We start from the raw sequence: 22,160 nt of genomic DNA, 5'->3' as shown, positions 1-22,160 counted from the left end.
ACTAACTTAAATTCAAGGTAAATATGAATATACGTCGGATCAATTTATCACTATCTTTTGAATAGCTTGGAAATATTTTGTTCCCTGCATAAACAATACCGATCCCGAGACTATTGTACGGTTACATGTTTATAAAAATGTAGAATAAATTCCAAGTCCATAAATTCTGGTTGATTCAATACTGGAAATGACATTAAAGTCGAGGAAATTATCACTCAATATATCTACAAGCAACTACTAATAAGTTAAAGAAATCTCATTTCTATTCCATGTTTCCTTGTTGAATAATTATTTGGATTTGGCTATAGTTAGCTTTGATGTTGCCCTTAATTATTATCTATAGTTTTTCATATCATTCCTACAATATTTTATTTAATTAAGCCTATTACTTTTTCATTGATATTTGATCAATCTAATTTGAACCACATTTTTGTTTATTCTCCATATATCAACAACATGTAATCATTTATTTCTTTGATATCACTGTGTTAAACCACTTGTATATAATTCAACCTTTTTCAATGTGTTAACCCCTTTATTGATCCAGTACAAACCTCTACTTTACTTATTAGCAAATTATTTCACATGCATCAATATATTATATAGAATTTTGAACATTCTCTATAGCACAATTCCTTCCTTTAACAACTAGATGCATATATAGATACCATTATTCTCCTCCTCTACATAGAAAGAATATATATATGTATATCTATATCTATATATATATATATATATAACTACATCACAACAAAATCTCACATAAACTTCATATATATATAAAAGACCACACCACGACAACAAGAAATCTCACATAAACTTCATAAATATTAAATATCACAACAAAATTATCTGACCATCATAACTTGTTGGGAAATCTATGGGATCAACACTTTCCTCTAACTAATGAGTCGCCAGCAATAACTCTCCCTCGTCTCATACTTTTGCCTCTAGAAATAATAACCACTTTTGTATTCTTCAGTGGTATTTTATAATTTTTCCCAGCAAAGTTTTCCTACTAGTGTCACTTTATACCTTTTTGATTTGCTAAGGTTTTTTTTTTTATTTGGGAAAAATTATTTACTTTTTCATTTAAAGGGTTCTTTCCTCTAGTCTTATGTTTTTCTCACTTTTTACCCAACTTAACATTTCTCTCTAGCTAAGTTTTTAATATAATATTTCTCTTTAATTATGTTATTCTTATGAGACAATCTTCTTCTAAGATTTTTATGAGAAAGAATTGGAAGATCCACCATATAAACTTGATCAATTAACAACTTTATATAATGTCAATAATACTTATTTACTCATGTACTCTTTCCCATACAATTTCTAAAAATAAAATATTTGTTATATAATTTGTCAATCCAAATCCTCGCCATCGTAGCCATTAAGCTCAAACAATATTCACAATAATCTAAAAAAGTAATGTATTTAAAAAGAAAATCACATCGATATCATATTTTCCCGTGTGTAAATAAATAACATCCTTAATCTTTCCCATTTCCATTTATTTTTGGAACAAGGTAGGAAATGCTTCACACGTTTTATCTTCCATTTCGTAGGTAGTGTCCTTGGGATTAAAGTTCATTCATCACGCTTTAGCCAAGTGATGACCTGATTTTGAAGTGAAGTTTTCCTCTGGAGAGGTTCAAACTAGAATTCTCCTTTTGGTTCAACCTACACGAAATCTCAATCAATCACATGAATAGTGTTATGAACATGCTTCTTCAACAAGGAAACATGAAAAGCATAATACATTTTTATATGGTTTAGGAGTACTAGGTAGTAGGTCACTAGCCCTACTCTAGCTAGTATCTTTAACAGACAACGGAACCAAGTTTCTAACTTAGCAATTCGAGACAAGAGAACCAAGTTTGTAACTCAGCAAAATTTCGTCCATTTTAGATTATTTTTCTTACACTTAACTTTGATCTGCTCTCCCACACTATACTATTTGTTTAGTATCTTCTAGTCTTGGTAACTCCTCTTTATAAAATAAGAAATTTTCAAGTTATATCTTATTTCCTTAACTAGGTGCTTGATTTCTTGGGGAAGATAAGGTCCTAAAATCTATGACACCCCATGTTTTTCTTTTTAAGACATGATTATTTTTACACATTTGAATTAGTATTTTACCTAATGGCTATAGAAACTAGATTGAAAGTATTTGATTATGTAATTAAGTTTATTTTATTAAATTAATAAATAAGTTTTTTGGAAATATTTAGGAGAGAGCACTTTTATTAGAGACTTCTTTCCAAAAGTTGTTAGTGGTTAATTCCACATAGTGGACCTTCCCAAAAATGTCTCCTAAAAATCCCAAGGAGAAATGTTAAGTAAATTAGCATAATGGGAGAGAAAGATTACCATACACATTTAGGGAGAAAAAATATAAGTTGGGTTAAAAGCATAATAAAGCACAATTAAAGGGAAATGAATTCTTCAAAGAAAAATATATTTTTCTTAAAATAAAACAAAAAACATAGGTAGCTAAGGGACTCATACCCTTAAAGAACGACATTGCTAAGGATAAATTTGCTAGGAAGAATATATAAGATAACCATGAAGGAAAAAAAAAAATTGTTGATGCTTGGCGGAAAGAAGGTCTCAGCTTGGGGGGGGGGGAATCATTGGAGATAGTTCTTGATTGGGTGGATAATGCTCTATTTCTCATTATTTTCCAAGTAGCTAATTGTGGTTAAACATATGACTATTGTTCATTATATGTTAATCATGTGATAGTTTACTGTTGTTATAGTGATAATGTTAGATTGAGTGTTTAAATTTAAAGAATCATATACATATGAGACAAGTGTTGCATGCATACCTAGAGTATTCTTGTAAATTCAATTGTGGTAATTTTAGGTGTACTCTTCACTATACTGATATCAATGAGTAGAATATCCCTATATTTTATACCATTAAATATTGATACAAGTTGATATAAGTTAAAAATTATACCATACAAGGAGTTGAAAGGAGAACTAAACCTTTCTTTTAAGTTACATGTAGGGAATGAATCAAAAGATGTCTTAATCGATAGAGCATTCACTTTTACTTTTTAATGGGGTGTTAATTTTATCTATGTAGAAGATGGATATATATATATATATATATATATATATTAAAATAATTTTTCTATTAATAGGATAAAGTCATCTATAAGGAAGCTCTTCTAGGAAACAAGTGAATAAATGAACCACATATTTTGGGTAAGGAAACATGGAATACTTATAGTTGATTATAGTTGATTAGGTGATCAAATTTATGCTAAAAAATAAAAGTGCATAGAATTTCTTCAAACTGGTGCCAAATCGAAGTGCCCATTGTTCAAAATCCAACAACATTCATTTCACCTCAATCCGAAATGAGACGTTCAAGTTATTGTCTATTTATTGTTTTCTCAAATAGGTTAAAAAATGGAAAATTGGGTGTTTGACTGTGTTTTCTTGGATTTTTATGGGCCAGTGGTATACTGCCACTTGGCCTCTCATCGTTGGTTGAATTTCTCCTAGCTTCTGATTGGTGGATTCTAGGTCCAGTAGATGGAAGCCATGTGGACCAATGGGAGGCAACCATGTGGCCTCCCCATAGTCGTTAAAATTTTATGGTTAAGGGTCAAACTTCCCCACATGATTCGAAGATCTTGTGCCTACAAGTCCAATGACCTACCACTATGCCACATTTGTTTCCTTGATCATAGTGACCAACATATATTTTAATGGGGTGCAAATAATTTTTTGGGAAGGAGTCCCATAGCCATACCATGCACCATATAACTAGCAGAGGGAGCCAAGGTCTCGACACTCACCATCAGACAATGCAACAAGACCATAATTCAATTCCCAAATGCTAATGAGAAGGGAAGAGGTTTAAAATACCCTAGTCCATGGTCCTAGGACCCCGTAACTCACCACAGGTGCAATATTTTGGCGCTTAGACCAGAAGGCACTAGGTGATGACCCTGGCCCTAGTCATATGCCATTGCCATATAACCCTCAGGGGATGCAAAAGGCACTTGGCACAAAGGTGCTAGCTAGCCTTAAGGCCCATCCCTCATCCTTATGCATTCATATGGCCACAAATTCTGGTCCCAAGGCATTGGAGGATAATTTAGTGGTCCGAAAAAATGCACTTATTAAGGGCTAAATTGTCACTCCATTAGGAACTTTTGTGTCAGATTTGTAGGATAGTTAGGGGAGGGTGAAATTTGTAGGATGGTTAACAATAAATTTCATGGGAGAGCTTCAAAGCTCATAACTTTTTGAATTTTTATTGAAATGGAGCTCAAAAAGACTATGCTTAGGGGTTTTTGGAAGCTTTGAATCCTTTGATGACCTCTAATATATAACGTGAACATAGATACAAGGTATTTTTTCAGGTTTGAGACTAAATGTGTATGGATCAATGAGGGCATGGAAGTAGTTCTAGGAGGTATTTGGGTTTGGAGAAGACCTTGTAGGGGTATTCTCACATCTATAAGGCTACTGTAGCAGCTATAACAAGCAAGGTTAAGCTCACGCTCAACTTCTGTTATCATGAATTTTTTATTATATGTTTCAATGTGGAATTGAAGCACACACGTGATGTTTTGAGCTCATTTCAGTTAAAGTATGTCATCCTTGAAGGAGATGTTTTTAGTTTATATTGTTGTGAGAGTTCTTTGTAGGAGAACATTATCTTGTAGGGGTAATAGCCACATATTTACCTGCAACAATTTTTTATTTACTTCATTGATATTGAATATATGAGAAGTATAGTCATGTTGAGAGGCCTGGAGATGTAGCCTAAGAGGGGTGAACTTCATCAAAAAACCTTTTGTCTCACTCTTCTTTATGCCTATATGGATTTTGTGTTGTTATGTTCATTATGTTAAGTTACATATGAATATTGATGCATGATTTGAAGATTCATTGTAAAACATGTTCTTCAAGACCCATTGTTAACCTTGCAAAGCGTTGAAACGGTCATAAGTTTTTGTTTTATTTTAATTTGGAAAAGAGGAAGTAATCACTTAATCAAATTTCATATCAGTGTGGTATCAAAGCACCAGTTGACCAAGTTGCAAGATGGGCAACAAAAAGAATATCCAATAGCCACAGGAGTAGAATTTGTCTCTTCAGATGGAGGATATAGAATTGAGAAGAATGTTGGAGATAGTTGAAGAGGACAAGGGACACATGCACTTCGTATTACAATAAGTTCCTGATGAGAAATTTGCAGAAAGTTCAACTCTTGCACCGGCAAGGGAAACCTCCAGAATGTGTCGAGTGTGTGGTCATGGTTCAAATAATGGTTTTCGACCATATGTGAAATATGTTTCATGTACATTTTTCAAACATCTTCAAGAAGCACACCATATTCCAGTGGATAAGAGTGGGTAGGCTAGAGTCATCTGCAAGATGACAGTTTCTGTCATCATTAAAAGCTGACAAGATGAATGACAAATTTAAGGAGGTAACTAGTATCTCAAGTTCCACTTCCTCCATTTTCATGCATAAAAACTCTTTTTTAGTGTTCAAATAACATACCAATGGAATAGATATGAACTTGCTTTCTAGGATGGGTTATGAAGGTGGAGGTCTTGGCAAAAATGGTTAAGGTATTACCAATCCGATTATGGATGAGGAAATATCAAAGTACTAGGGATGGGGTTATAGCTGAAAGGAGTTTTGGGAGTGCTCCAAATAGCTTGAGGTACACCAAACATCTAAACATGAGATGTAACCACTTTGTTACAACCATCGCAGTTGCAACTCTAGAGACACGCATAAGTCTCAAGAGTGTTTTTCAATGCATGGAAATTTTGAATACTTGTGGAATCAATATCCTTGTACATTTTTTGATGCTTTTGACCATTGCATGGTTGTATGTGAGAAAAATATGATAATCGTTAAACAAATGAACCAAATTTTTGGCATGAAGCATAATGAGTTTTTTTTTACATGATAGAACTTCTATATGAGCAAACAAGAAGAATTGTTTCTATGCTCTTTGAAAAGTGCATGGATATGACACTCAATGATGTTGGAAGTTGCATCCAGAACTTAGTTCAAAGAAACGTAAATATATTATGCTGCATAATGCAATGGAAATAAAAGGTGGCAAAGAGGATTCTCCACAATCCTTAGCCACCTTCAAGAGAAGATGGTGCAAGAAGGGAACCCACAAGCCTAGAAGAGGGAAAGTTTGGGTACACTTATTTTAAAGTTTTCTTGTAAATTTTGTAAATACTTGTTGTCATTACCTATTTAGGTACCTTTGTCACTATGTTCAACAAGTATATGTTTATCATTAGTGTATGTATTGACTTGTTATAGTCCACATGTTCAAGGAATTTTTTGAATGTACAAGATTGTCATTCAAAGTTGTCTACAAATTTTCATATGTTCACTGATACAAGTATTCAATTTGAAACTTGTGTGAACTAGATCTCTGATTTTAAGATTGTATAAGATGACTATGTATTGTAGGAAAAGTTAATCATATCATGGAAAATTTTGCAATATTGTACTTCTTATGTACGAACTCAACTTGAATATGTTATAGAAAATTTATTTTGTTTTTGATTTCCAAGATCGAGTCATGTTTGTCTTCAACGGTTTAAAATACAAGATGAAGTGTTTTTGGAGTCATGCAAAGATGAGGGTAGACAAAATGTTCATATGCCACTCATCAGTATTTTGTTCCTAGATTAGCAATAAGAATGTGGATCAATTCTTAGCAGGACAACATGTCTTCATGAGGATGATAAGTGAAGTCCCTTTATTGTGGCTTGAAGGGCACCAATCAAACATTTTACATTTTGGATTGAGGTTTTGGGTATTTTTTAGTTCCAACAGCTTTATATGGACAATGGAATTAAAGTTTTGCAGTGTAAAAGTTCATAGTGGAGAGGTGTGATGAGGTGATCAAATCTATGCTAAAAAATGAAAATACCAAGAAATTCTTGAAACTAGCACCAAATTGAAGTGTTCTTCTTTCTGAATCCAACAACTTTAATTTCACCTCAATCTAACAGCGGATGCTCAAGTTATCACCAATTGATTGTTTTCTCAAATAGACAAAAGAATGGCAAATTTGGTGTTGGACTATGTCTTTTTGGGTATTTATGGACGAGTGGCACGCTACCACTTTGCTTATCTCCATTGGTTAAATTTTTGTTGGCTTTTGAATGGTGGGTTATAGGTCCAATAGGTGGAAGGCACGTGGGTCAATGGGAGGCAGCCATGTGGCCTCCCCACAATGGTTAAAATTTTATGGTTGTGGGTGGAACGGTCCCGCAAAATTTGGACACAAGACCTTGTGCCCTCAAGTCTAATGACCTACCACTATGCCACTTTTTGGCCCCTTTTAATCATAGTGGGCAACATATATTTGAGTTGAGGAAAAATAGTATTTGTGGAAGGGGTCACGAGCAACCGCACCACACACCATATAACTAGTGGAAGGAGCCAAGGGCTCGGGGCTTAGCGCTAGCCGCAAGCCAAGGTCTCGAGGCTTACCCCCACCCCAAGCCAAGGTCTGAGTACTCACCGTCAAACAATTCCATGGGACAATAAGTCAATGCGCAAGTGCTAAGGAGAAGGGAAGAGGTTTAAAAGAACCTAGTCCATGGTCTTAGGACCTCGCAATTTACCAATATAGGTGTATTCTCTCGCAGTGTAGGCCAAAAGGAACTAGGATATAGACATAGCCCCAGTCTTATGCCATCACTATATAACCTTCGACGGATGCAAAAGGCATTTGGTGGAAAGATGCTAGTGAGCGTTAAGGCGCAACCCTTAGCCTTAGGCATCCATTAGGCCAAAAATTTCGGTCCCATGACGTTAAAGGATAATTTAATGATTTGACAAAATGCACCTGCAGAAGGATAAATTTTCGCCCCATTAGTGATTTTAGGGCATATTTCTATGAAAGTTAGCTAGAAGGTCGAATTTGTAGGATGGCTAGCAATCAAGTTCATGGGGGAGCTTGGAAGTTCGTAATTTTTTGAGTTTTTACCCGAATGGAGCTTGAAAAGAGGCTTCTTAGGGGGTTTTGGATGTTCTAAATATATTGGTAACCTCTAATATCTAATTTGAGCACATCTATAGGGTATATTTGTAGGTTTGAGACTAAAGGTGTATCGAGTAGTCAGGGTTTGGAAGCAGAATTGAGAGGTATTTGGGCTTGGAGAAGACATTGTAGGGGTATTCCCACTTCGAGAAGGCTACTGTAATAGCTATAACTAGCAGGGTTAAGCTCATGTTCATCTTATCTTATCATGAAGTTTTGATTATGTGTTTCAATCTGGAATTGAAGCACACACATGATGTTTTTAGCTCATTTCAATTGAACTATGTCATCTTTGAAGAATATGTTTTGATTTGTTGTTGTTGGGAGATTTATTTGTAGGAGAACATTACCTTGTACGTGTAATAGCTAGATATTGACCTGTAGTGAATGTTTATGTAATTCATTGATAATGAATATATGAGTGGTGTAGTCATGTTGATAGTACCGAAGGTGTAGCCAGGGAGGGGTGAACTCCATCAACAAATCTTTTGTCTTTCTCTTGTTGATGCCTACATGGATTATGTATTATTATGTTCATTATTTTAAGTTACATATGAATGATGATTCATGATTTGAAGAGTCATTGTAAAACCAGTTGTTTCAAGACCCATTTTTAACCTTGCAAAGAATTGACACGGTCCTAAGTAATTGTTTTATTTGAATTTGGAAAAGAGGAATAAATCATCTAGTGAAATTTCACATCAATAGTATTCCTATACACTAACTAATATATTTACTTTGTCTCACTCTAGTAGAATTTGGAATTACTATATGTGAAAACTCCAATTTTCACTACAAAATCTTATCTCGAAAGTCTATGCAAGAACTTTTCTAAAATCGATCAAAAACCCCTTTAAAAAAATTAAGGAAGGAATTTTTTAATGCTAAATAGCTCGTGAAGTATTTTAAGGAAATATGAAACGCCAATGGTAGTGATGTAAACTAAATAAGTTAGTCATTTTATTAGTGAGACTAGAAAAATGGATAGTTGGTTATAGTGATTGTATAATGATACACAACTATATTAAAATTTTGGTATCATTTGAGTTTCTTATATAGGGCTTGTATAATCAAACTTTAAATAAAACCCTCGAGATTGTACATGGAAAGTAACTTAATAAGTATCAATAATTAGTATGGTCATAATAGCATATTAATTCCTAGGGATATTGGTATTCTTCTATAAATAATATCACACTTTGTAAATGAAAAAAAAAAAAATAGAATAGCATAAGAGTTTAGGATTTTGTCCTACATAAATCCTTACCATACTTTAACCGATTTAATAAGTCCAATGATACAAAATCAATTACATAGTAGTAGTTATGAACACACACTAATAATATAACAAGAAGGGTAAGCCAATAACTCACACTCCATATGAACACTATAGTAAAACACTAGGAGTATTAACTTGAATAGAATAAAAAGAAAAGTAAAGTTCTGATTTAAGTAATGCAAATAACTTTAGAAAAATATTTGAATAAAGAACCAATTCAAAGTGCATTATATAATTCTAATATGGAAAAAAAAAGGTTCCTCACCATAGTTAAAATATATATTGTAGGTCTATTACAAATGTATAGACCATATCAAGTTCGAACCGGAAATATTATGAACAATACAAACAAAATGATATATATATGCAGGCGAATGGCCCAGATAAAAATAAGAGTACGCAATTCATTAAGGATCATAGCCTTTGTAAACAAATGGTAGGGTTAGAAATATAACAAAAACCCCGTCTTAGGCTATAATGAAAAAATCAGTTCTAGTCGCATGCCAGGACGACTTTAGATAGAGTTTGGATGAATTGAGAAATGTCGGACCTATAGGCCAAAGAAGTCGAAGACAAGTCCAACATTGAGGAAAACGCCGTTAGTACAAATAGAGCAAGGGTCTTTTTTCCCACAGGTCATTCCTATAATCATTGACAAATCATAGAGAATTAAGATACTGAAACACAAGGTATGGACTCGTAAGGGTGTACTTATAAAAAATAAATAAAGACTTGCACTAGATAATCATACCTGAGAATCAGTGCATAAATGTCCTCCGTCGTCGACCAAGCGATACGCCCCTCCCTCGTCGACCAAGCGATACGAAAGTAATACCATCAGTAATATATTATAAGAAAAGAAATAATTGAGTATAGAGCAATGACAGACAAATGGAATATAGAATCTAAATCGAAAGACTATTCCTACATCTTGGCTGCGAGTTTCCATAGCTATAAATAAGCACCATTCTTCACTATTAAACAAAGAAGAAACACCCAAATACCATACAAAATTTTTAAAGGGAAACTTCACTCTCTTCGTCAAGACAATCGCACATATAGCGCCGAGAAAGAGATAGTACAATACCCAGATGGCCATTAGAGTCGAAGTGCACGAAAAAATCAGTTTTCAACTCCAATTGCGCCCTAAAAACCAGAATGATGGGTAATGTGCCGAACCAAAGAAGAAACCCAAAGATTTGCGTGAGCGCATGATATAACGGGGCCCTTTGTTTGCATGCCCCCGCCGAGTTTGAGCCTTGCGGAGCTGCGCCTGCAGCGTATTTTGTTCCATGGAGACTCCAAGCACGTATTTGAAATTTGTTTCGATGTGATGGCTGTTAACTTGTTTTGACACTCATTTGTATCAATATATGTAAAAAAAAATCCATAATACTTATGTAGGGAACTAGCCCCTCCTGTTCTAAAAAAAAATATGAAAAAAAAAAATAACTCTTGAGAAGAACTATGAATTTGAATTTGAATTTCATAATATCAAAATTGAGCTTGTAGTGATACAGACCCAACCCTATTAAAGCCTCTACAAGAGAGAAATGAGAACCGATAAGAACCATTAGCAGAATACCACAAAGAATATTAATGATATACTTAACTATGTAAAGTCATCGATATGAGAACTATACCTCTGTAAATCGAACTCCAGATAGATTCATGGAGATTGACATGCTTAATTCCCGAAATACCATGTGTAACTAGGGTTGTCTAATTGAGTTCTATGACATCTTCCAGCACAAAAGCGGCCCTCTAGCAGCAAGAAACAAAAATGAAAAAAGAGACGAATGAGTTAGAAGGGTTAGTGATAGTCGTTTTGACAAATCCTTACCACTTCTACACCATTAGATCTATATTAGGCGAGCCATGTGACTTCACATGGGAAACCCTCACGTGCCTTATGTCAATGGTTAACATGTTTTAACATGTGGGGCCTATTCTTGAGATAATCTATCCCACATGAATAAAATGAAAGCTTATTCCAATGGTTGAATTGAACAACGAACGTGACACTTTCCCACTGCAAGAAATTCATATGCTTATGCGCCGAATTTTAGCTGGCTGAGAAGACTCGATATATAATAATGTAAACAATAATAATGTAAACAATAATTGACATATGATATATATATTATAGATGTAATACTACTTAAAAACTTTATTATAAATGTTATAAATGTTAGTGAAACATAGGAGATTATTATATTATTTATATTATTATACTCACAGTAATATAAATGGAGATTACAACCTGTATAATAAACAAACATAGGAAATTTATATGGTGGTAACAAAATTATCCATATATATTTTAGAACTTGAACAAATCACTGAGCAATTAAGTATGGATATTTATAGCCTATAATGTCAAATATTCATAACATTAAAAATATATCCTTTATAACAAAGTGAAATCGACAAGGAATTACTCTAAAGGTTTGAATGTGTGTACAACTTGAAGAAATCACTCAGCAATTAACTATGGATATATATAGCATAGAATGTCAAATATTCATAACACTAAAAATAGATCTTTTACAACAAAGTGAAAGTGATAAGGTAATACTCCAAAGGTATGCTCTAATTTACTAATTTCATAGTCAAATGTGTGTACGCAAAATATAGTAATATCCATACTTATATAAAGGAACACGACTTCTAGCAAGGTTTGCACGTGTTATTACAAGAACAAGAGGTAAAATATAACAACCCAATAATCTATGAAATAAATTTTTGCCATGATTAAAAAACCCTAAAGAAAAATGGGGAAGAACCTCGTGAGAAGTTGGCATTCAAAGGGTAAAAGTCCTTAGATAGGGAAAAAACCCTTATTGACAAATAAATTGTTGTAGAATTTATTCCCTCCCAAAATAATGCTAGATTGTGAAGAACATCAATGTATAACTCAAAGTTAGAAATTGATGAGAGACCAAACAACCATAGAGCGTTAAGAGAAAATTAGAGGTTGCGAACTACAACCCTAAAGGTCGAGAGTTATACCTTTGAAGCATGTCGAAGCCAAGGGAAGTGAGACAATGCCCCAGGATTCATAGAAGGAAAGAGATGAAAATTAGAAGCAAAATGAATATAAATCATAAAAAATAAAACAATGCTAGGGTTATTCCAGAACTTGCCTCACCTAGAATCCTTATGACAATAGGAAAACCCGGAAAAACCCTTTGTAGTTGCAAAGCTTGCTCTTGAGTAGTGAAACATGCAAATGAAATAAGAAAGTGCATGAGGGGGTGCGTAGTTATCCAAGAAACCCTCAAATCCCTTTGATTCATGAATGTAAAGCCCTTCCACATGTACCGTTGATAACTATACATGTCACTGGCCTCATTTAGTGACAATTCTCATCAACCATATGCTACACAAGGACTTGTCCTTATTACCACTTACTAGATCTAGAGCCTTCAAGCTTGACATGTTAGGTCCCTATAATACTAGTGATTCCCCCATTACTATTGTTTTTGTAGCCCCTTATTGTTTTTTTTTCCCTGTTGTCCCCATATTATTATTATTGTGCCCCATAGAAGCCCACTATTGTTATTGTGACCCCTTAGACTCCTATATACAAAAAGGAGGGTTTGTCATTTGAATCATCCGATAATTGTTCATTTGTGTAATGAAAATGAGGTTTCCCCCTCAAATAGGCTTATTTTGAAGTCGTTGATCTATTTTTCTTCTATTTTGTGACTTGGCTGCATAGAATTTGGTATGAGAGGTTTAGATTCTAGGGTTTCGTTTCTTCAACACTTCATCATGGATTTTTCTGTATAAAACTTTTTTGCAAAGCTTCAGAAGTTGAAAAAAATCATTTTAGAAAAAATCATGATGAGGATCGCGGTCGCATTTTGTAGCGTTTCTCGCTATATTTTTGGAGATATGAGCAGAGGAAGTTACGGTTTTTTTCAGGATCCCAAATTCCATTTCAAACAGGTAGCCTTGGGAAAATCATCATAACTTCTTCTGCATTGGATTCAAATTTTGTAATATGCCACAGAAAGAGGATGGACTATAGTTTTCTTGGGTATCATGTTCAGGGCCTAAGGTCAAAACATTGACACTGTAACTTCATACAATTTCACCCTATTGAGCCAATCTATAATCAGGTCATTGTGAGCGATTGGGCATAATCCTTCCTTGGAAAATCAAATCTTGATCAAACTTATGGCATTCGAAAGAGGACTCAAAGGACTATCTTAGGATGAAATTTCAGACCTTGGAAATCCAAAATTATAGAGATACAATAAATTCAATATCAAGCTCCTAGAAAGTGAGAAAAGGTGTGTAGTGTTTTTCAAAATTTTCATAATTTTTTTTTTAAATTAGTTTGAAGTGATTAAAAGGGAAAGTGAAGAAAATTATCATTAGTTGATGCCTGAAAGAAATAAAATTTCAACACCTAGTAGGAAACTCAAAAGCTCTACTATGACACATATAGAAGAGGAAGAAATGCAACATGATATATCAAAATTACAAGACCAAGTGCAACAAATTTTTCTCTCACAAGAAGTAACCGAAGCTAACATGGATGGTTTGAAGAATGGCATCAATGGTATGAAAGGAAACATTGAAGATTTTAATAAATACATGGAAGGTTGGAAGGAAGTTTTGATAAAGTAGCTACAAGAAAGGCTTCCTAATGGTGAAAAGATAGTAGATGAAAATCATTATGAGAACAATAGAAATGTTAATCATGATTTGAAGAATGACAACATTGAAGATTTGAAGAAAGACGTGGAAGGTTTGAAAGAAAGTTTGACAAAGTTGCTACAAGAAAGGCTTCCTAATGGTGAAAAGGTAGTAGAGGAAAATCATGATGAGAACAAAAGAAATGTTAATCATGATTTCATAGACTCTAGCATTGGAATGAGTAACCACCATGTTCCAAAGATCAATATGAGGAAGTTTGATGGAAAGGATCTCGTAACATGTATACTACAAATGGAACAATATTTCGATCTACATAATGTGAAAAACACACAAAAGGTACGCATTACAACATTATATTTGGAACCGAATAAGTTTGTATGGTATCGATGGCTTTGCTCTGGTAAACAATTTGTCACTTGGTCATTTTTATAGAGGAAATGATAGCACATTATGAGGATATAAATAGCAGCACCTTCTTTATCCAATTGATCAATCTCAAACAAAAGGGTTCAATGGTGGAGCACTTCCAAAAATTGAATATAAAGGTAAATGATGTTTGAAAGGATTATAGGAATGATGTGTTTATAAAGACTTTAAAGGATAACATCTAACATGAGGTTTTCCTTAGGGAACTTGATTCATTGCAGAAGGCATTCAGGTCGAAAAGAAAAATTGAAAGTAAAATTATGGAAACAAGGAAGCCTACCACTCACAACTATAAATATGGAAGTGTTGCTTCCCCTAGACTTCCACAACCTACAAGGTTTACACCACAACAGTTGGAAGCAAAAGGGATTTTTTACATATGTGATCGAAAATACACTAAATGTCATAAGTGTGTTGAGAATAAATTATTTTATATAGATTTTGAAGAGGAGGAAGAAAAGGAACAAGAAATGTCAAAAGAAGAGAATATACACTAGGAACCAACCCTCGAGAAAGAATAAATGAATCCGACCATATATTGTAATGCATTGGAAGGAATTACCACTCCTAAAACTCTCAAGATAGAAGGATATATTGTAGTTTTTAACCCCATACAAAAATTACCTGCATACGAATTATGCATATGAATTCTAAAACACATAAAATAATCAATGTGAGAGCATAACACATAAAACACATATACACAGAGATTTCCCCCTGGATCCCAAAACTGGGACTACCAGCTTGATTTTTCATTATATTCCTTTCAATGTTACAATACATATTTATACATGCCGAAGCATCCAATACCATGGACCAAAAAACCATCGCGTCCAAAAACATGGAACGAAAACCATCGTGTCCAAAAACATGTGCAAAAATCATGCACAAAACCATAGGTGGGTCCACCCAACCTAACATAGGGTCCAAACCCAAAATTTTCCATGTGTGAAAATCATGCACAAAACCATAGGTGGGTCCGCCCAACCTAACATAGGGTCCAAAACCAAAATTTTCCGGGGCACTGTCGCGGACCCCATAAAGTGGGGTTACAGGTACCCCTCAAACCCTCTGTGACCCTCCCTTCTAACCGCTTGGTTAACTACATGGGCCAGTCGTGGAAAGAATATAACACAACCCAACATTATCCCACTTGTTTTTTTCTTTCCACAAGGTGTCACACGAGAGCTTAGTCATTTATCCAACCTTGCAATGCCCATTGTTTCTCTACACCAAGAGAACTTCTCAGAGCTCATAGATTTTGTCAATGCATCTGGAGTATTCTACAAAGTGTCCACCTTTACCGGCAACACCATTTTGTCTTTTATTATATCCCTCACAAAGTGATACTGAACATTAATGTGATTTGTCTTTGAATGATATGCAGGGTTCTTTTCAAGAAAATGACACTTTGGCTGTCACAGTATATCCTTATAGCTTCCTGTACTAACCCCATACTTTAACACAATCTCTGCAACCAAACTGCTTCCTTGATTGCATGAGTGGTTGCCATGTATTATGCCTGTGTAGTTGATAGTGCCAATACAGATTGTTTCTTACTCATCCAACTGACTACACCTCTAAATAGGTTAAACACATACCCATTCGCAGATCTTCTCTGATCCAAATCTCCAGCCCAGTCTGCATCAACAAAGCCACAAATATCCAAAACTCTATCCAATCCTGGTCTTCCTTGGTATCACAAACCATAATCACTAGTGCCACGCAAATACCTAAAAACCTGCTTCACTGTTGTCCAATGCTTCTTCCCTAGTTTTGACATAAACCTACCCAATACTCCCACTACATGTTTAATTTTTGGTCTAGTACAGACCATTGCATACATCAGGCTACTGACTGCACTTGCAATTCCCAGCATTTGGGAATAACCTTTTGCTACCAACCGAGCTTTGTATTTCTCCACCTTTCCTTTTGCATTTGTCTTCTTCTTGAACACCCATTTTCTACCAATCGGTTTCCTTCCAGCCTGCAACTCCACCAGATCCCAAGCCTCATTTTTTTGCAAAGATGCCATTTCATCAACCATGGCCTCTTTCCAGAGTTTTCCATCCTCTAAATCTACTACTTCTTTCACAGTTATGGGATCATCATCAGTAATATATAAAGCAAAATTTGAAGAGAAAGCAGATGGACTATACCTTTCTGGTTGCCTTCTTTCTCGAACTAATCTTCTCAACCCAGATTTTTTGGCTTTTCATCTTTTGATTCCTCCTCTGCTGTAGAGTCTGATTCTTCCTCCTTTAGCTCAAACTCTATCTTCTTAGGTTCCTTTGGTTGAAATTCATGTTTAATAACGTCTTTCACCTCTTTGAACACCACATCTCGGCTATACATTTGGATAAAAACCATAATTCTTCGAAGGATATAAAACCCAGAAGGAAAGTGGTTAATTTATCTTCTCAAGGATTAGGTCCAGATGTTATGAGTGTTCTCAACAAAGGATTGGGGTTTGCAGTCTCCCCTAAAAACATACCTATTGAGAAAATTATCTGTAATATAGAGGATGGGATCAATAACCTATCTCTTGGAGACAAGGAAACATTAAGACAAGAAATTTCCCTCACTATGAGAAAATCAAAAACTCCCAAAAGTAATTTAAGGAAAGAAGAATTCCTTGCTCTTAAGGCCCTTCCAAATAATGATAAAATTGTAGTCCTTAAGGCTAATAAGGGTGGGGTAGCAGTAATCTTGGACAAAGAAGACTATGTCTATAAAATGAATGAACACCTAGCCTGTGGTAGTTATAAAAAACTTAGCAAAAATCCCATCCCAAAAATTATGGGAGAAGTAAGAAAGATCATTTTAGAGTCCAACCTCAAGGAAAAATTGAAGAAAAAACTAACACCTTCTTGTGAAACTATCCCAAGAATTTATGGTTTACCTAAAATACATAAAGAAGGGGTTCCTCTTAGACCAATTGTTAATACCATTGGCTCCCTAACCTATGAACTCGCTAAATATGTTTCCAAGATCGTTAGGCCTCTTGTCGGGAACACTGATTCTTTCATTAAAGACTCCCATGACTTTGTGAAACTTATTAGAAATGAAAGGATGAACCAGGATGACATCCTCGTGAGCTTTGACGTAGTATCCCTATTCAACAAGATTCCTCTTGATGAATCCATTCAGGTTATAAAATATGTTACTGAACCCCAGACCGCGAGACTAGCTAAGATTTGTTTATGATCAACTGTTTTCACCTTCCAAGGTGGATACTATGAGCAAACATCTGGAGTCGCAATGGGATCACCCCTCTCGCCAATTGTGGCCAACCTATACATGGAATATTTTGAAAAGAAGGCCCTTGAATCATACCCTTTGAAACTAGCTTGGTGGAAGCGATTCGTAGATGACACAAACATAAAGTGGACTCATGGAAAAACAGAGCTTGATAAGTTTTTCATTCACCTTAACTCTATCTCCCCTGAAATAAAATTCACCATGGAGGTGGAAGAAAACATGAAGATCCATTTTTTAGACATTCTTATCATTAGAAAGGAGGATGGCTCCTTAGGGCATAAGGTTTTTAGGAAGGCAACCCACACAGAGGGCTACCTCCATGCAGACTCCCACCATCACCCATCCCAAAAGTTTGGTGTTCTAAACACTCTGGCCATTAAAGCTCTTAGAATCTCTGATTCTGATCATTTAGATGAAGAAAATAAGCACTTAGTATCAGTTTTTAAAAGTATAGGCTACAAAGAAAAAGAAATTAGAATGGCTATAGAAAGGGCTGAAAGAAGGGTGCTATCTCAGGAGCTTAAAACTCAAGACCAACCTCAGGGTGGGAAGGTGTTTCTACCTTATATTCAAGGTGTAACAGACAAGATTGCAAGAATCCTGAGAAAGAAAGACATTATCACTCAGTTCTCTGCACCCGGAACAATTAGACATAGTATGAGGTCTGTCAAAGATAATATTGATAAACACCAACTTAAAGGGGTTTATAAAATAGATTGTTCATGTGGGAAAAGTTATATTGGTGAAACAGGTCGTTCCTTGCAAACAAGACTGAAAGAACATGTAGCGGATATTAGGAATGATAGATCCCGTACCTCGGCCCTGGCAGAGCATTCCTCTAAAACCAAGCACCATCTCTGTGTGGAAAACGCCTCGATTGTCGCAAGAGAAGATCATCATCAAAGGTGAAAAATTAGAGAGGCTCTTGAGATTATGAAACATCTGCATAATCTCAATAGGGACAATGGCATCGAGATCAGTAGTAGCTGGTTTCCCTTAATCAGGGAAATTATGACTTCCAATTCTTCCTAGGTTTGCCCTCCATAAGTTTTTTTTTTTTAATCAATCTCAAGGCATTAATGATTAATATTCAATTATAATAATTATTAATCTACTAAATTATTAATAATAATTAAGTCGTAGTAAATTTATAATATGTACTATTATTATTAATTATTAATAATGACTATTTAGTAGTATTAATTATGATTATTATTATAGATTATTATGAACTTTTATTACTATCATTAATTCAGAAAAAATAAATAAATAAAATATTAGGAATAAATCCAATTAACCCCTAAAATAATCTAATTAATATTCAAATCAATAAATAATCTCATTAATATTAATAAATTATCTCTTTAAAATTAATATTTATTATAACATAACACTTATTAATTATTACCAATATTTATTATTTATAATTAACTTTAAATAATAATAATAATAATACTTACTATTTATTAATATTATTCTTATTTTTATTAATTATCATAAATTATTATTATTATCAATTATTTTAGATTATTAAAAATTTAATTACAAGAAATTATTATTATAAATTAAATTATTTTAATTATTATAAACTAAAATTAATATTTATTATGAGAAAATTATCAATTATTAAGGGAAAATATATTCTAAAATATTTCATCTTTACTTAGTAATAGGATTAATTTATCATCATTAATTAATATTGTATGATTAAAATTAAAATAAACCTAATTTAATAAAAACTTAAATATTTGGATAATATTTATCATTAAATAGCTGACCTTCATTTTCCTTAAATGAAAACAGCCTACCTCATAACTATTTATATCTCGCAATTGAGCTCTTCTACTATCAACACTCAATAACAGTCCTGATGATGGATCCCTGTTGGGATTTGAAACGTTGACGAAAAATGGTTTTTACTGTGGGTTCTCCGGTGACTAAGTTAGAAAACCTTCCTTGTTACTGGGTTCCAATGCTTATAACCCTTTAAACCATCCTTATACCCAATAAAGATGCACTTTTCAGATTTACTATCCAACTTGGTTCATTTCTCCTTTTGAACATGTATATATGCATCACATCCAAATACCCTCAGATGTGAAAGAGAGGGTTTCTTATGAGTCCATACCTCTTGTGGAGTCTTATCCTCCAACGCTAATGAATGTGATCTATTGACCAGGTAACATGTTGTTTCCATCGCCTCTGCCTAGAATTCTTGTCCTAATCCAGCACCACTAAACATGCTTCTTGCCCTTTCCATCAACGTCTTGTTCATTCCTTCTGCAACTCCATTTTGTTGAGGTGTATATGGAGTAGTCTTCTTCCATGCTATACCACACTTCTTACATAATTCTTCAAATTCCTTCTTGCAAAACTCTCCACCTTTATCTGTCCTTAGCACCTTTATCTTCTTCTCTATCTGGTTTTCCACCAGAGCCTTAAATTCTTTAAACCTGTCAAAGACTTTAGATTTCTTCTTAAGGAAATATATCCATGTATTCCTTGAGAAGTCATCTATAAATGATAATAGTACACAGACTTACCTAGCGATGGAACCTTCACAGGTCCAAACACATCACTGTGCACAAACTCTAATATCTATTTCAACCTCTTACCACCATAGGGGAAACTCACCTGATTCTGCTTCCCATATACACAATTTTCATAGAAATAAAAATCTAAAGAGTTATTACTCATACCTTCTACCATACCTTTACCATGAAGTATTTGAAGGCCCTTCTCTCTAATATATTTAAGCCTTTGATGCCACAACATGGTCTTCTCTCCAGAGACCACTAGATTTTCTGCTCCACATTCAGGAACCATAGAACTATCGCACCCATCAACAACAGTGCTTCCTTGCAACTTGTATAGAGTTCCAATCCGAGCTCCCTGCATCAATACCAGTGCTCCCTGAACCATCTTGTAGGTATCCTTCTCAAACACTGTTTTTACACCTGCATCATCCAGCTTGCTAATAGAAATTAGATTTCTGGCTAATGTAGGAATATGCAGAACAAACGGAAGTGTTCTAACCCTTCCACCTTGTAGCTTCAACTTTTCTTTTCCACGACCAATGATTCCAGCCTTCCTGTCATCCCCTAAGAAGACATCACCACCATCATATTTCTCATACTCACAGAACCACTCTCTATGGGGAGTGAAGTGAAAGGATGCACCTCAGTCAATCAACCATACTTCATGATCTACATGTGTACTTGAAGAAGCCAAGTACACATCCCCACCTTCATCTGAGGGGGTTTTCGCCTCTGCAGAAGGAGCCTCATCAGATCCCTTTCCTTTGTTAGGAGCTTTAGATTTACAGTCCCTTTTGAAGTGGCCTTCCTTTCCGCATTTCCAGCACACCACCTTTACAGGTTTTCCTAGAGATTTACATCTCCCTCTAGATTTATATCTCCCACTCGATGACTTATTTTTGTTTCTGTTCTGGGACCGTCCTAGTACAGACAAGGCATCACCATTCTGGCTCTCCATATTTTTCTGTCTCATCTCCTCCATTAGCAAGGATGAGACTATTTCATCAAAATGCAAGGCAGTTGCATTGCTACCTATTGCAATAACCAGACTATTGCATGAATCTAGTAGAGAACACAACAAACTGATGCACTTATCTTCATCTGAAATTTTAATATCAATAGATGCTAAATGACTTACCACAACATTAAATGCGTTCAGATGCTCTGTCACCGAGTATCCATCTTTCATCCTCAGGTTATACAACTTTTTCCGCAGGAACATTTTATTCACAAGAGACTTAGATTGGTATAAAGTCCTAACTTCTCCCACAAAGCCTTCGCCATAGCTTCCCCTTATACACTCAACAATATTGAATTTGAGACACACAATCATATTATGCTCTTTTCCTTTCGATCCAACTTCTTCCATTCTTCATCGAACACTCTTGTTGGTTTAGTACCCAGATCTACTGTGACCCACTGATCTTTGTCCACCAACAGATCCTCCATCTGAAGTTTCCACAACTCAAAACTTTGACCATTAAATTTCTCGATCTCTATCTTTCCACTGCTTGCCATCTTCTTTCACCACTAGAATCGATCTCGCAGATCTCCCACTGAATAGGGTCTACCATAGGCCTGATTGAAACCCCTCAGCAACAGAGGCGTCCCTTTGAAGCCAAAACAGCTCTAATACCAAATGTAGTTTTTGAATCCATACAGAAATTACTTGCATACGAATTCTAAAACACATAAAATAACAATGCGAGAGCATAACACATAAAACACATATACATAGAGATTTTCCCCTGGATCCTAAAACCAGGACTACTAGCTTGATTTTTCATTATATTCCTTTCAATGTTACAATACATATTTATACATGTCGAAGCATCCAATACCATGGACCGAAAAACCATCGCGTCCAAAACCATGGACCAAAAACCATCGCATCCAAAAACATGTGCAAAAATCATGCACAAGAC

This window comes from Pinus tabuliformis, chromosome 6, assembly GCF_031772625.1.
Source record: "Pinus tabuliformis cultivar Carrire ecotype Pingquan chromosome 6, CPIR1, whole genome shotgun sequence".
Lineage (NCBI taxonomy): Eukaryota > Viridiplantae > Streptophyta > Pinopsida > Pinales > Pinaceae > Pinus > Pinus tabuliformis.
This window is presented reverse-complemented; position numbering follows the sequence as displayed.